This window comes from Schistocerca nitens, chromosome 8 (assembly GCF_023898315.1).
Source record: "Schistocerca nitens isolate TAMUIC-IGC-003100 chromosome 8, iqSchNite1.1, whole genome shotgun sequence".
NCBI lineage: Eukaryota > Metazoa > Arthropoda > Insecta > Orthoptera > Acrididae > Schistocerca > Schistocerca nitens.
Genome location: NC_064621.1, coordinates 191,055,288 through 191,073,472, shown reverse-complemented (window position 1 = coordinate 191,073,472; position 18,185 = coordinate 191,055,288).

Here is an 18,185-nt window from a genome sequence, read left to right as displayed (position 1 = left end):
TAAAGGTAGAAAGCAAGATCAAAATTTTCTCCTTAAGTGTACAACGCCCAATTTTAGTATCCTCTGAAGAACATTTATCATACTTAATCGTGGCTGAAATGTTCTAATTTTTCCCTTGAAATTGGAGGTTTAGTTCACATTTAACTCTGAGGTGACTTCTGCCAAGAAACCTAAGTCTATAAGCCATGGTTTCTCGGCAAGCGCTTGATTATATTGCCCAGGAAATGATTTAAGATAATTTATTATCGCATCTAGAAGACTGCAGAATCGTCCCAGAATTTGTCTCCTACTAAACTGACTTACGTCTGCATAAAGAATTATGTCACGATTGTCAGACTCTGACACATTCGAAATATTTCTGAACAGCCGGTGCCGGAGTAGAAGATAATCAGAGTTACAACTTTCATGACATGGTCATGGACTGGAATACAATCCTCTACTTCCTGTTTTCCAGATACGAAGTGAACTGTTCCAATGACTGGTTTTGTTAGGTACCGTACTTAACACTGCTGATTATACACCGACCTGTATTTGATTGATCATAGAGCAAATTCTTTTCATGCTTCCTAGTATATTTTCTTTTCACACAAGTCTAAGTCACTTAAAAATATATTTTCTGTTATGTAAAATTTCCTGACGTAAAAATTATGATAACTTGACTCTCGTGTGGTATCCAGTTAGAAATAAATGTTATCTGTGTTGTTTAAAGAGAGAGAGTCCATGACAGAGACAGTTGTAATGGAGTGGGTGGCTTGTGAAAGTTGTAAAGAAGAAAGTTTGTGGAGTGATTCTTGGACTATGAATTGTGAAGAAGTCTATTAAAAGAAGTATAATTTCTGGGATACACTTGATGCGGATTTGAGAGATACAGCAGATGTAAAGATTTAGGTTGTGTCTATCCGATATGTTAGACCTGTTTGATGCCCTTTACTTTGAACTATGATTTATTTGAAGTGTACAAGATCTGCCGACGTGTAGAAGGAAGCCAGAGAAGAGTACTGAAAAGCTGAATAGTGCACAGAGATATTTACTGATGAAAATCCGCGAGCAAACAGAAGAGCTGAAGGAGTTTTGGGAACGTTTAATAGCGTATTTCGTCAGCGGCAAGCTCGAGCAGTTTAGTGGCTGATGGACACTGAATTAATACGTACAGGTAGACGTCGTGTAAAGCAAAGGTTACTGCCAAGAGTTAATAATCTTGTTAAAGAAAGATCAGAACTGTGTGCAGACTGAAGCATGTGAATGGATTGTGTCGCTGGAAGGTTGCAGACACAAACTTTATGTGAACATCTGAGTTTCGGGACAAAATTAGAAGCCTCGCGTAAATTGAGGAGCATATCATAAAGTTTGTGAGGAGAGTAGTTCTGAATAAATGTGCATCCCTTGGAGAATATAATTACTCTTGTAAGACAGTGTTATCGCAAGAATCCCACACTAAGGCCTACCCGGAAGATTACCTCTGAGTTGCTTAAGACTCTTATATCCATTAGATCTGCCAATGTGTTATCGTCCAGAACAAGACTTTGGTTATTCAAATTTTCAACGAAAAATGTTCGTATTGGATGAGTAGGAGACCATTTGTAGCAGAGAGCGACGATCCCCTAGCAGGGAGATGAGCGTAGATCGCACAGCATCCAATAGTAACTGGTAACGCCAGAAAGGTAGGAAATTGCGATAAACAAGTCGCTAGTCGTGGAAGAACAATAACAACAAACCGCGGTGCACTAACCGTAATACTTGTCAATTCTGTCAACTGGCTGTAATTACTTACCACGCGTCGGTATTACAGTTAAGTCAATTAAACAACTGGAAGCAATTTAACGAAGTAAACCAACTGCATAACGGGAGATTTTATGGTAGAAATTGTAGCGACTGTACCAAGGTTGAAGTATTTATTCACACAGGTTGAAAAGGAACAACTTCGTCTCACGTATAAAGTGTATGTGCTATTAAACAGGTTGTATCATGATTAATGGCATACAAGCATACAGCTGAAAGTGCACCATACCGGGTGCTAAAAAGCCTGAGTAAACATAGGTCTGTAAATGAATCGTTTGTGAGACAATTGCGACTTTGTGGGTGACTTCCTTTACTTACTTCATTCTGTATAACATCACAGCCCGGTCCGTGATGTGGTCTTTGTTTATATGTTAGAGATGTCGTGTTGTAAACGGGGTAGGTACGATAGTACAGTACACAGTCAGAGAGCCACTCATATCAGCTGTCTGCGGAGCTCCAGTTTTTCTGTACGAATGTTAATGGTGACATGGAACATTACAGTAATTAAGAATACACAGACGTCCATTTCGTGTATAGTAGGGATGAAGGCAATGGACGAGAGGCTGTAGGCTGGCACCAAGAAGCATACCCTACCCGAAGGTTGCATCAAAGCCTCGAAGAAAATGGAAACTTTGCACATATTGAAGGATCGGGTAGGCCTGCTCAATTTACACCTGTGCTCCAAGATGTAGTGCTGAAACGGTCGAACACTCTCCAGGAATCTCGACAAGGTGATCTGGAAGAAGCCAAAGTACTGTTTTGAGACTAATGCGTCTCAGTGCAATAATCCTTACCCCTTCGAACGAGTTCATTGTCTTGGGGAGGCGGACGTTATGTCCTAGACTAACCATCTGTTAGTGGATGCAATAATAAGCTGCTGTCAATCTGTCATTTAACAATAATATTATTCATCCAGATGAAGCAGATTTCACTCGTGATGGTGTGTTTAAGTATCACGTTTCTCAGGAGTAGAGTCATTTAGTCTCCAACTCGTGGTCTCGGAGTTGCGTCTTTGACTAGTAATCAAAACGTTCTCGGTCCTTGGATCGAACCGCGTCACTATTCCAATTTTGGATACAAATCATCCGCAACGGCGGCCAAAGACTTAGGCCGTAAGAAGTCACTTTCGTTCTGCCGACGGCTTTTCAAAGTGGGCGGAAGAGCGGACAGGGGTTCAGGGCACTCTCTTGGACGTGTGATGGAAGACTGGCCCTGAAAGGTGGAAGAATAAGCAATGATCAACGGCGTGAGGGTGCAGAAGGCAACGAAAACCACTGATTTGAAGACACATAATGTGTATTTACAGAACGTATGGCCTGTAACCGCATAAGTCCCATGATGATCTCTCCATTGGTAAAAGATTCCGAACCTGCCCTATTCGCATCTCCGGTAAGGGGCTTTCAAAGGGGAGTTGATCACGAGAAAAAGATATGATAAAGTTCTACGAGTAAGGATTGAGGATGTCAGAAATTGTAACGTGATGGGAAGGTAGAAAATCTCAATATGGATATGCTAAGGCTCAGTCTAGATGCAGTGGACGTCAGTGAAGTAAAATGGAAAGGAGACAAGGATTTCTGGTCAGGCAAGTGTAGGGTGATATCAAGAGCTGCACAAAATAGTATAACTATAGTAGGATTCGTTATGAATAGGAAGGTAAAGCAGAGAATGAGTTATTGTGAACCGTCCAGTGTTGGGTTGTTCTCGTCAGAGTCGACAGCGAACCAACTCCGACAACAATAGTTCAGATATACATAGCAAATTTTCAAGCAGAGGATGAAGCGACAGAGAGTATTTGAGGAAGTGAACAGGAAATTCAGTACGTGAAGGAAGATGAAAATCTAATAATCATGGGACAGGAACGCTATTGCAGGGGAGCTAGTAGAAGAAATTGTTACAGGAGAAAATGGGATCCAACACTCGTGGGGAATTGGAATGTGGCTACAGTGGAGGGGGGAAGATAGTGTTACAGCAGAATATGCGCTTGGCACTACGGAGAATTAGGGAAAAAGACTAATGGAGTTTTGCCATAAGTATCTGTAAGTATGACTCACTACTCCGTTCAAGAATCATTTACAAAAGTCGAGGCCAGTTAGATTATATCGTGGTCAAGTAGAGATTCCGAAATCAGATATAGGATTCTAACGAGTACTCTGGAGCAGAAAGTTAACAATTTGGAAATGATTTGGAGTAGGCAGAAGTTTAAGAGACATGTCAGAAACAATCAGCGTTCAAGGAGGTGGGATACGGAAGTACTAAGAAATGAAGATAGACGTTTGAACTTATTTGAGGCTATAAATACTGCAATAAGGATTAGCTTAACAGGCATTTCAACTGAAGACCAAGACGTCTCTAAAAACGTAAGTCACAAATGTTGGAAAGAAAGACGTATATAGAAGGAAGATAACGATGAAGAACCCATGGATAAGAGAGGAACTACTCGTATTTCATTTGATCGACGAAATAAGGAAATACAAACATTTGCAAGGAAATCCAGGGATTCTGGAATACAAGTTACTTAGGAAAGAAATACACAGGAAGTGCATGGAGGTTAAGGCGAAACAGCTGCGTAAGAAATGTGATGAAATCGAAAAAGAAATAATAGTCGCAAGGACGGGCTCAGCATAGGTTGCCATGGGAATTCTACTGTTAACTGCAGTCAAAAACTAAAAAATAAAAAGTCTGTAGGCTTAGATGAAGAACCGATGTGTGAAATCAAACAATGCATGGGATTATACAAGGCCCCTTAACAGATATAACAAATGAATCCTTCACATCAAGGACATTTCCAGAGCAGTTAAAACGGGAATGAGTTCTACCTTTGCTTAAGAAATGTAAAGCAGAAGACATAGAAAATTATCGGCCCATTGCCCTGCTGTCAGCATTCTCAAAAATAATTATGAAAGACAGATTAATGAATTACCTGAACATATACAATAATTTAACGGAATCACAGTTTAGTTTCCGAAGTGGCAAAAATACGGAGTCAGCAGTAGAAGAATTCACAGAAGTTGTACTTGATGCTCTTGATAAAGATGACTGTGTCATAGGCATATTTTTAGATGTTTCTAAGGTTTTTGATACAGTCGACCACAAGATTCTATTACATAAATTAGAAGCATTAGGAATAAGAGCGGTAGCTAATGACTGGTTTAGATCATACCTAACAGATAGGGTACAAAGAGTAGAGGTAACACATACTTCAAATAGACCTAAATATTTAGTAACACACTTACCAGACCCAAAATACATTTATATAGGGGTTCCGCAAGGTAGTGTATTAGAACCAATACTGTTCCTGATAGACATTAATGACTTTCCCAGAGGTGTTACTCATGGTGAAAAAATCCTCTTCGCTAATGACAGCAATATTACAGTCGCTGAGAAAACAAGAGAACTCGTTGCCGAGCAAGCAAATGAAACTCTCAAGGAAGTTTATGATTGGTCAATAAGTAATAAAGTGACACTGAACATAAAGAAAACTCTTGCCACGAATTTCAGTTTGAAGAGGAAAAATGAAAATTTTGAATTAAATGTAGATGGCAGCTCTATAGACTGTAACAAATGCAGAATTTCTAGGAATGGATATTGATTCTCAGCTGAAGTGGTGTGAACACACAAAGGTACTTGCAAACAGGATGTCATCAGCATGTTATGCCCTTAGAATCCTATCATCAATGTTTAACGTAGCATTCTTTTTTTGGGGCGCAAATGCGCAAAATATGAACACAATTTTCAAACTCCAGAAAAGAGCCATAAGAATAATAACCAAAAATACTAGTCGAGCTCATTGCAAAGATCTGTTCAGAACACTGGGGATTTTAACTGCTGCATGTGAATACATTTACCAGTCAGTTGTACACATAAAAAAACATTGGTAATTACTGCACAAACAACTCTGTCCATGACCATGCAACAAGAGATAGACTCAGCTTACATTTACCAAGAAAAAATAAACATAAAACTCAAAACAGCATTTTCCACCAAGGAATAAAACTGTACAATGAATTACCAAAAGAGATTAAATAAACTGCAATAATACACTTATTGAAAAAGGCCGCTAAAAAGTACCTGTTAAGCAATACATTTTATACTTTGAAGGATTACTTAGATAGTAGGGGTTTGATAAAAATGTTATACAAATAAATAATAATAATAATAATTGTAAAATATCCATCATTCCACATAACACCTTCACTTTACGTTTTTTACTTTTTTTTCCTTTCTAGAAATAGTAACCCTTAAGCTATGCATAGCACAATACTAACACCTCTTCCTCTTTCTGAGCTCAACATCTCACCAATTATGGAGGGATGCTGACTCAGTTTTTCAGGATAGCAAATGGGAAGTAGCGGTACAGAAAATGGCCCACAGATCCCCTATGTATGTGTATGTGTGTGTGTGTGTGTGTGTGTGTAGTGAGTGAAGTGTTATGGAACAATCTGTGTATAGTATGTGCAGTGACAAATAGTGAGATACGTGTGAACAATGTGGTATTACATTATTTAAGAAGTTATTTGTAGAAAAAGGAATATTATACCAGGAGTAAATTAAATGATTGTCTCTAACTAGAAGTATGAGAATATATGTCTATATGAATTAGCTTATTTTAAATTGATTTAAATTTGTAAATACTGTGACATCTCCTATATCCTTCTGAAAAGAGATCTACAGATTAATAAAACTACTACTTTTACTACTACTACTACTAGAAAGCAAGGACGGATATAAAAGGTAGATACAATACTGGAAATAAAATTCAAGGTGAAAGGACATCAGTGATAAGATTCGCTGATGGTACTGCTATCCTGAATAAAAGTGAAGAAGAATTACACATAGCATTGAATGGAATGTGATGTGTTGGTGAATGTGCCAACACCTTGTAGATAGAGGAGGCCAAAAATGCACGCTATCTAACGCAGACGGGCGTGAATTCTGGAACAGGATAAGTAGTGAATTCTAATAAGAAAAGTATGCAGCTCCTCTAATACTTAACTTTTATTTATCCTTGTTGTGAATACAGCATTCTTGATGAGACATTTCATACTATAACTATCAAACTATGTAAGGCTAATGGCGCCTTGCTAAGTCGTAGCCATTAACTTAGCTGAAGGCTATTCTGTCTCTCGGCAAATGAGAGCAAAGGCTTCGTCCGTATAGGCGCTAGCAACGTCGTCGTACAACTGGGGCGAGTTCTCGTACGTCTCTCGAGACCTGCCGTGTGGTGGCGCTAGGTCTACGATCACACAGTGGCGACACGCGGGTCCGACATGTACTAATGGACCGCGGCCGATTTAAGCTACCACCTAGCAAGTGTGGTGTCTGGCAGTGACACCACATTCCTCCCCCGCAAATCGGCGAACGGTCGTGTTATAAGGCTTCCGCCCGCCGTGGGGAGGACCCCATGTTGACGTATGCGATGAGGTGGGGAACCTAACAACAGGCGAGGCTGTTTTAACTTGTCCATCGTAAATCAGGTCCTATCAGTGAATCAGACTGTGCCTTCAGCCAGTGTTTCTCGTCTATGTGAAGAATTTGCAGACATTTTTGCACCGGGCCTTGGTTGCGCTAAGAACTATGAAGCACATTTGGAACTGAAAGCAAACGCGCAACCGAAATTTTTCAGAGCGCGCAATGTTCCCCACGCATTGCGTGATGAGGTCCATGGGCGAAGGTCCACTAGCCTGATTGTCCCTGGTTCGATTCCGGCGCGAAGCAAAGGGCCTGGAATGGTTTTGATTGTCTGATCTTAGCTTTTTCTGGCAAACACTTTGAACATGTCCTTTCTTATGACAGTAAAAGCAAATAGCTTGGCGTGACGGGCAATTGTCACGCGAATGTCTAGTTGCACACCGCGGGCATGATTTGAGCACGGCATTGGCATGCTTATGGGGCACACATGTTTGCGAGCTAGACTGCAGCTGCGCTGACATGCGCGAGGGCCATTTAGCGTCCCGTGCTGCGCGCCCGGCGGGCCGGTCAATGCGACACACTGCTGGCGAAGTTGCAAATGATTACTGAGCAAAGTCAAGTGTGTCTTGCCTATCCAATATGTCTATTACTTGTTGAAGGGAGGGATTAACTAGTTTCAAAATCTGTTCCCGTATGCGAACATCAGAAACGTTCTGTGCTATTGCATCACGCACTATAGTATCTGAATACGGAAGTCCACATTCACATTGAAATTCACAATCCCTAGTAAGTCCTTGCAATGTTGCAACTCACTCCCTATTAGTCTGACCGGCCGTACGTTTTGTACGAAAGAACGTATACCTTTTTGCAACTACATTAACTGTTTCTATGAAATAAGCATCTAAAGCAGACAAAATTTCTTCGCAGGACAGAGTTGCTATGTCGCGGCGGGGAAACAATTTCACTATCACATGGTAGGTGGACACACCGACACAAGAAAGCAAAAACGGCTGCCGCTCATTACCTTGAATTCTGTAGGCGGCTAGATGGAAGCCGAACTGTCGAGACCATTCTTGCCAGGTCTCGTGTGTTGAATCAAAATTACAGAAGGACGGTGCAACGGCGTGTTGTGGCTGCGGTAGCGAGGAAGCGGCGGCGGCCGCATCGTTTGGCAGCGCACGTTGACCCTGGACGAGCTGTCCAAGGGCATCCAATAACGCCTGCGTCTGCTGATTCTGCAAGCGATAAAATTCGGACAGTACATCTGGCGAAGCCATGACACAAGTAAATGTAAGCAATCAGAAAGAACACTTTTCCCTCATCACCAATGATGTGTTGGTGAATGTGGCAACACCTTGTAGATAGAGGAGGCCGAAAATGCACGCTATCTAACGCAGACGGGCGTGAATTCTGGAACAGGATAAGTAGTGAATTCTAATAAGAAAAGTATGCAGCTCCTCTAATACTTAACTTTTATTTATCCTTGTTGTGAATACAGCATTCTTGATGAGACATTTCATACGATAACTATCAAACTATGTAAGGCTAATGGCGCCTTGCTAAGTCGTAGCCATTAACTTAGCTGAAGGCTATTCTGTCTCTTGGCAAATGAGAGCAAAGGCTTCGTCCGTATAGGCGCTAGCAACGTCGTCGTACAACTGGGGCGAGTTCTCGTACGTCTCTTGAGACCTGCCGTGTGGTGGCGCTAGGTCTACGATCACACAGTGGCGACACGCGGGTCCGACATGTACTAATGGACCGCGGCCGATTTAAGCTACCACCTAGCAAGTGTGGTGTCTGGCAGTGACACCACAGAATGAACAGTTACAATGAGAACAGATTTTGGATTGAGAGTAAATCGAAGAAAGACAGAATTAAGGGAGACAACTTTAACATTAGAATTGGGTATCATGAAGCACACGAAGTTAAGGAATACTGCTACTTGGGCAGCAAAATAACTCATTACTGGTGGAGCAAGGAAAACATAAAAAAGTAGAATAGCATCGGCAATAACAGGCTAGCATTAGTTGAGAAGTCTGCTTGTCTCAAACATAGGCCTTCGTTTGTGGAAGAAATTTCTAAGAGTCTAGGTTTGGAGAACAGCATTGTGTGGTAGTGACACATGGACTGTGGAAAAACTGGCACAGAAGAGAATCGAAGCGTTTGAGATGTGGTTCTAGAGAAGAGAGCTGAAAATTAGGTGGACTGACAAAGTAAGGGATGAATAGGTTCTCCGCAGAATCGGCGAGGTAAGGAATATGTGGAAAATATTAAGAAGAAGAACGAACGGGATGATAGGATATCTATAAATACGTAAGGGACTAACTTCTATGGTACTAGAAGGAGCTGAAGAGGGCAAAAACTGTAGAGGAAGACACATACTGGAATAATTTCAACAAACAATTAGGGACGTAGGATGAAATTACTACTCTGAGATGGAAAGTTTGGCTCAGAAGAGGAATTCGTTGTGGGCTGCATCAAACCATTCACAAGACCGAAGACAAAAAAATTAGTCTCCAAGCCACATACTGTGCAAGGGTCTCCACATCAGCGAAGTTTCGCTGCAGTCATGGACTGTGCGGCTGGTCCCGGCGGAGGTTCGAGTCCTCCCTGTGGCATGGATGTGTGTGTTTGTCCTTACGATAATTTAGGTTAAGTAGGTGATCACCTGATCGAGCTGTACATCTTACCAAACAAACTCAATGAACTGGTTACTTTCCGCTTTTACGGCATAATCTTGCAGGATTGCTTGAGAATGTTGCCTTAAAGCAACGTCAGATGACGTGGTAAGTATATGATGGAGCTGCGTCATATTTTTCTGCTATGGTGAGACGACATGTAAAGCGCCAATGTGGCCAAAACTGAGTTGGGCATGTACCGTGGGCTCCAAGATTACCTGATCCGACACCATGGATTTTTGTTATTTGGGCCACAGAGACTGACAGTGCGATTCAAGTATTTGGATACGATCCAGGTAAGTTTGCAAGGACTCGAAACCCACAGCGACAACTTATATAGATCTGCATCCGGGCCCACGGACGACACTTGTAACACTTCCTTTAACAGTGATTACTGTCACATGTTTGTTGTACATATTCAAAACACCTGCACTTCTACAGATGTAATGCAGGAATCTACACTCCTGGAAATTGAAATAAGAACACCGTGAATTCATTGTCCCAGGAAGGGGAAACTTTATTGACACATTCCTGGGGTCAGATACATCACATGATCACACTGACAGAACCACAGGCACATAGACACAGGCAACAGAGCATGCACAATGTCGGCACTAGTACAGTGTATATCCACCTTTCGCAGCAATGCAGGCTGCTATTCTCCCATGGAGACGATCGTAGACATGCTGGATGTAGTCCTGTGCAACGGCTTGCCATGCCATTTCCACCTGGCGCCTCAGTTGGACCAGCGTTCGTGCTGGACGTGCAGACCGCGTGAGACGACGCTTCATCCAGTCCCAAACATGCTCAATGGGGGACAGATCCGGAGATCTTGCTGGCCAGGGTAGTTGACTTACACCTTGTAGAGCACGTTGGGTGGCACGGGATACATGCGGACGTGCATTGTCCTGTTGGAACAGCAAGTTCCCTTGCCGGTCTAGGAATGGTAGAACGATGGGTTCGATGACGGTTTGGATGTACCGTGCACTATTCAGTGTCCCCTCGACGATCACCAGTGGTGTACGGCCAGTGTAGGAGATCGCTCCCCACACCATGATGCCGGGTGTTGGCCCTGTGTGCCTCGGTCGTATGCAGTCCTGATTGTGGCGCTCACCTGCACGGCGCCAAACACGCATACGACCATCATTGGCACCAAGGCAGAAGCGACTCTCATCGCTGAAGACGACACGTCTCCATTCGTCCCTCCATTCACGCCTGTCGCGACACCACTGGAGGCGGGCTGCACGATGTTGGGGCGTGAGGGGAAGACGGCCTAACGGTGTGCGGGACCGTAGCCCAGGTCCTCGCCGATACCCCAGGAGCAACAGTGTCCCTAATTTGCTGGGAAGTGGCAGTGCGGTCCCCTACGGCACTGCGTAGGATCCTACGGTCTTGGCGTGCATCCGTGCGTCGCTGCGGTCCGGTCCCAGGTCGACGGGCACGTGCACCTTCCGCCGACCACTGGCTACAACATCGATGTACTGTGGAGACCTCACGCTCCACGTGTTGAGCAATTCGGCGGTACGTCCACCCGGCCTCCCGCATGCCCACTATACGCCCTCGCTCAAAGTCCGTCAACTGCACTTACGGTTCACGTCCACGCTGTCGCGGCATGCTACCAGTGTTAAGGACTGCGATGGAGCTCCGTATGCCACGGCAAACTGGCTGACACTGACGGCGGCGGTGCACAAATGCTGCGCAGCTAGCGCCATTCGACGGCCAACACCGCGGTTCCTGGTGTGTCCGCTGTGCCGTGCGTGTGATCATTGCTTGTACAGCCCTCTCGCAGTGTCCGGAGCAAGTATGGTGGGTCTGACACACCGGTGTCAATGTGTTCTTTTTTCCATTTCCAGGAGTGTATATTCGCAGTAGAGAATTCCCATGCACCGTATTACTCCCCACTCATTTGGTTGAAATACCATAGTTTTTAATATGATCTCCGTTTAATGCGACGGCCTTACGCCACCCTATTGGGATAGCCTTATGCCCGCATGGTACTACTCTACTTGTCGACGACGGAGACAACGTCGTGCTGCATCAATAACCTCCCCAACATATGCGTACTGATTCACGTGGAGTGCATCCTTCGTTGGGCCAAACAAATGGAAGTCGGAAGGTGCGAGATCCGGGCTGTAGGTTGGATGAGGAAGAACAGTCCAATGAAGTTTCTTGAGCTCCATCTGGTGAGCAGACTAGTGAGAGGCCTCGCGTTGTCATAGAGAGGAAAAATAGGCTTAGCACTGTTCTGGTGACGAACACACTGAAGTCATGTCTTCAGTTTACTGAGGGTAGCACAGTAACTTCAGAGTTGGTCGTTGCACCATGAGGGAGGACATCAAACTAGACAACTCATTCAGAATCTCAGGAGACTGTCACCATGACTTTATCTACTGAGGGTGTGTCTTTGAACTTTTCTTTCGGAATAAAGATGGTGTGGCGCCATTGTGTGGACTGCCGTTTTGTTTCCGGTTCAAAGTGATGAACCCAAGTTTCATCGCCGGAGACGATGTTCGACAAAAATTGTGACGATCAGCCTCGTAACGTACAACAAACAGGACACAGATGGTTCTTCATTGCTTCTCTGTTAGGCAGCGAGGAGCTCCGCTGGTACACACACATTTGAGACCCGAACAGATAGACGAGTGTGTCAGCAATATCAACGAGACGTCAATTCGGCCAGCAAAGTCTTTGATGGCGTTCCATCGACCACTTAGAATGAGAATGTCCGCACGTTCCAGCACTGCAGGAGTGACAGCTGTGTGCGGCCGGTCGGTACGCGGAAGATCGGACAGGTCTGCACGACGTTGCTCCGATGATGATAGATGCCTCGCTCAACGACTCACAGAGATTTCTTTCCCTGATAGGTCTCCGTAGCAAGCGCCTATGAATATCTGCGATGCTCTGGCTTTCCGCTAAAAGAAAGTCGGTGACAGCTCCGTGTCTGCGCCCACTTTGAGGTGGTCACCGCAGCTCTTCCCAGCATTGCAGCACACGACAAATTGCAACTGATGATTGGCTTTTTTCAGCCTGAAACTGGTTGTGACTTTAAAAAATAGAAGCCTTAAAACTGGAGCAGGAATTTCCACGTCTGTTACGATGCTCAACTGTGGATGTTCCACAAACAGGATTGCTTACATACAATTAATTCTCCATAAGAATCAGTCACTTTAATAATTCAGTGTCTGTTCATAAGAGAAGTGCTTCTTCAAGTGATGGCATTCATGATTGTCACAACCAACCGACTTCCTGTCAATTCTGCGGTACTTCCTCACATCTAATTCTCCATATACACATTCTGCTGAATGGGACAAGGAATGTGACACTTCTGCTGCTTTAGGACAGGAAAACTTACTTACCACATTTGCATCTTCTAAAATTTCGTAAAAATTCCTTACCACAGCATTAATTTTAGATAATTTCCCATGTGCTCTAATCAGCACATATTGGTTTGGAACGATTTTCTTGTAATGCCTTGCACTTCGATTTCACCTTTCTCTACCAACTTTTCTAAGGCTGATTTCCTCTTCTGTTCCAAACTCATACCAGTCGTCTTTGGAAACATTAGCAGGTGCTTAGTCAGAGTTTTAGGCTTTTTACATGAAAGCAATTCGTATTTATGTTGTGGAATGTGGTAGTTCGTTAAGTATCTCCCCGATATCTGTAATGTGAAATCCCCAGTCAGTAAGCTTATCATGGCTCTGCAGAGACTACCTAATTCTCTCATTACCATTACTTCTTGATTCAAAGCCAGGTAATACCTCATTACACATATGGCGTATATACTTAATTCTTGCATGTGTGTTCTTAGGTTTTGACACAAACTGTGTACAGTTAACAGTGAGAACTCTCTTACGCTAGCTACAATGTACAGGGTGTTTATAAATGGATATCGGGGTATTAACGCTTTATAATATTTATTATATTAAACTTACAGTTAAAAATGATATGTCAAATGAAAGAGCAACTCAAACAGCTTTTCCATGAACCTCATAAATGTTCAATGTGTGCACCATTTGTCACGCAGCACACGTCAAAGTATATAGCTTAATTCTTCCCAAACTTTGATAAGTGTGTCTTCAGTGATGGTAGCAACAGCTGTTTCAATCTGGTTTCTTAATTCAAGGGGTTATGCATGTAGCTGAGGCACGTACACACGATCCGCGATGAAGCCCCAATGGAAAAAATCTCATGGCGTTAGGTCGGGTGACTTTGGAGGCCACGCAAAGGAAGTCATGTCATTGGGCCCCTTGCGGCCTATCCAGCGCTTCGGTACAGTGAAGGTCAATCACTCGCATACTGCGCTATGCCAGTTAAGTGGCGCATCATCTTGCTGGAAAATGACGTCCTGTATCTCATCTTCTTCCAACTAAGGGGGAGCCATTGCTGTAGTGTATCAACGTAAGAAGTGCCAGTTACCGTAGGTTCACCAAAAATGAAAGACCAATAAACCTTCCGTCAGGAAGGGAATCCCGTTGCATTTTTACCCCCTCGTGAAGGTTTTCTGAGCCCCAGATGGGCACATTGTTAGTGTTAACATATCCACTAAGGTGAAAGGTCGATTCATCACTGAAGACAACATGATCCAGAAAATCTTCATCGCCATGAAACAACATTTCGTTTGCGATGTTGGCACGTAATCCATGGTCTACCGGCTTTAGAGCCTGTAATAACTGTAAACAGTAAGGACATGGTTTTACACGTTTCTTAAAACTTTCCAAATAGTCGGCACAGCAACTTGTAATTCATGACTAGCCTTCCAGACTCATTTCTTTGGGTTACGAGTGAACGACTCTCTTACTCGCTCAACAGTCTCTTCACCAACTCTTGGTCGTCCTATTTTCTTCCCTTTACAAAGGCAGCCGGTTTCTTCAAATTGATGATTCCATCTATGAATGTTATTATCACTTGGAGGATCACAACCGATCTTCAGCCGGAACGCACTTTGCACAGTAACTATAGATTCGGTGTTTGCAAACTGCAAAACACCACTTTTTGTTCACTAGGCGCCATCTTCGCTACTAGCGCTGTCTAGCGGATTGCGGCGGAAACATTGCTCCCTGCGAATGCGCACTGGTGGCAAACACAACTGTCTGAGTTGCTCTTTCATTTGACATATGATTTATAACTGTAAGTTTAATGTAATAAATATCATAAACCGTTAAAACCCCGATATTCATTTATAAACACCTTGTGTATACTATCTTTCCTTGGCTTACTGGCTACTACCCTTCCACTACATTTCCTTAACGGATACTTTCTCAAGAATTCTGAAAAAATTCCAGTATTACTAAAACATATTTAAAACCACCTCTTACTGGTGGGAATGGGTTGTATACATCGGCAGCTTCTAATCACCAACTTCATTAGGTATAGGAGAACCTGTGGCTATAGCTTAGTTCAATATACCATATAAATTTGTCTGTTACACGTTCAGGCAAGCCAATGTTGAAGTATTCCCATATTAAATTACTACTACATAAATATCCCGTATATACTGTTGTATCTTAAATAATATTCTTCTGTCTTGGGCTTTTGGTTCTCTTTCAAACTTCTTTTTACTATTGCCAATATCTGGTTTTAGTCCAGTTCCCTTTTGATATTCCTCATGATCTCTTTAATACAACCGTTATGTTCTACACTTTTTAAGTAGAATATACTGATACATTTTGGTTTGGATGCCACATGAGCCCCCATCTCATTTATAATGATAGGAGATGTAATGTGTCTGCTAAAATATCTTTATAAAGCCAATACTTTACATGAAACTGGTATTCTTGAAGGGCTTTTGGCCATCTGGTAGGCCTATCATGATTTAATTTACAACTTTTGTTGGACGCTTAAGCTCTGAGATCAGTATATTCATTTACTTTCCCACCAACAGATAACAGCAACTTTCTGGACGGCCTAACACTGCCTATTGTCTCCTTCTCAGTAACTATATAGTTTCATTCGAATTTGGTCAACAGTCTGATAGCAAAACTAATCGTTCGTTGCTCTTTCCTTTCTTCTGCCTATATCAGTGGATTCCCATCACTTAAACTACCTCAGCTGAAGTAGGGTATTTACTTTAAAAGGAGCTTACTTAATACTATTAAAAGTCCTTTTGACACTGTTCTGTCCAGATCCATAGAGAATTCTTTTTGAAGCAAAACAATGTCATTGAAAACTTGTACATTTACAAATCTCCTATAAAAATTACATAGACCGAGAAATGACTTTGCTTACTACGTGCATCTCGTTTGTGGAAACCCCCTGCCGGCCGGTGTGGCCGTGCGGTTAAAGGCGCTTCAGTCTGGAACCGCGTGACCGCTACGGTCGCAGGTTCGAATCCTGCCTCGGGCATGGATGTGTGTGATGTCCTTAGGTTGGTTAGGTTTAATTAGTTCTAAGTTCTAGGCGACTGATGACCTCAGATGTTAAGTCGCATAGTGCTCAGAGCCATTTGAACCATTTGTGGAAACCCCATTATTTCCTCCAACTTCTCTGGACTTGATTCATGTCGCTTGCTCTAGGAATTTCATTTCACCCTCTCTCAATTCAAACTTTCTCGGGTTGGCAGTAACATTACCCCTGTGAAAAGTTTCTGATACCTCTTACCAAAATATTTTTCTGCTCTTGCCAATCACTGGCAGCAGTAAAGATGCCGCCAACATAAACTGTAATCTTAGCCAACAGCTATTTCCCTAACGTGGAAGCCTGCATTAATATGAATGCAGATACACAGAAAGACAGCACATTGAATTAATAATATCTACCTCTATAAACGAACGCTGTGTATTGCCTAAAACTTTGCAATTAAAGAATTTGGCAGTAGTTTAGTGCTATTCAAACACTTGACGATATAGTAGCCCATTCGAATTATTTCAGTAGCTCTCCAAGAGCTTCTGGGATTTCATTTTGAGCTCCTATCGTTTTATTTATTACTGAACGTTTGTTTTTCACTACATACACCAACAGATTGCGGTACTGATTCGTTGATGTTTCAAGGAACTAAAACTACAATGTTCTTAGAATTTCTTTCCCCACAGCATCTTGTTTTACTAATGATACTGAACAGTGTTTTATTTTAAATGGTCGGTATGGTTTGACTTGGACTTCGAAGGGCTTGCCTCTCATTAAGCACTGTTTGTTACGAAACACAATTTTATACTTCATCAGCAAAGTCTCTCTCATAGCCGAGTGTGGTTAATTACTTCAATGTCATTTACTTTAGCCCTCATTTTACCATCAGACACGTTAATTTAAGCCTTGTTTTGATTGTTTCTCCACTTATGTAAAGTAATTTTATTTCCATTGGTTTCCTATAAAAAAAAACACTAATGCACTACCTTTAGGTAACACCTACACTGTGATTTGTAGAGAGGAGTATCGCAATTACAAAACCTTCATCATTCTTTGCATCATTTACCGTCATGGTGAATTGCCTTTTCCGAAATCTGTAATAACTGCATGGTCTACGAACAGATTTGTTCGTAAGTCCATAATTGCTTCATCATTTTCTCTTGCTACACTGTTATTCTCAATAGGACTGTTCCTGTTTCGGACTTCTCTGGATATTCAAACCTACTTGGTTCTAGCTTCCTTTTCCTATCCTGTTAACTCCATTATTGCTTCTTTCGTTTTCTCTTGCCGCACTGTTATTCTCAATAGGACTGTTCCTGTTTCGAACTTCTCTCGGATTTTAATTTTCAGTCTTCCAGCCACTGATTGCGATTGCTTCCCGTTATGAGCCATCCTATTGATCCAGCACTAGCTAAGTATCTGCAGTTTCCTTTTTTGGTATTGCTATAAATTTTTCCTGTTCATGTATCGGTCCCGGCCGGTGTGGCCGAGCGGTTCTAGGCGCCTCAGTCTGGAACCGCGGGACCGCTACGGTCGCAGGTTCGAATCCTGCCTCGGGCGTGGATGTGTGTGATGTCCTTAGGTTAGGTGTAGGCTTAAGTAGTTCTACGTTCTAGGGGACTGATGGCCTCAGATGTTAAGTTCAATAGTGCTCAGAGCCATGTATCGGCTGTATATTCAGCACTACTTTAATAAGGTCTTCCTCACTCAGCAGGTGGTCAAGGTATACATAATTTTCACAAAATCTTCGGCAAAAATCTTTGTACCTATGTAACCCACTACTAGAGAAATTTCTACCCTGAAAAATGGTGTTTCATACATTTGCTTGCGTACTATTCGACCAATATTTATCTTGAAATTTTTGATAAATTCTTCATATGGTTGACAAGAATCTCCAGCTCTCATTCGCTAAGACAGAGCGTGTCCTTCCATTCTGCTGGTGAGGCAGTGTTGTGGTAATACTTCATCACAATGTAT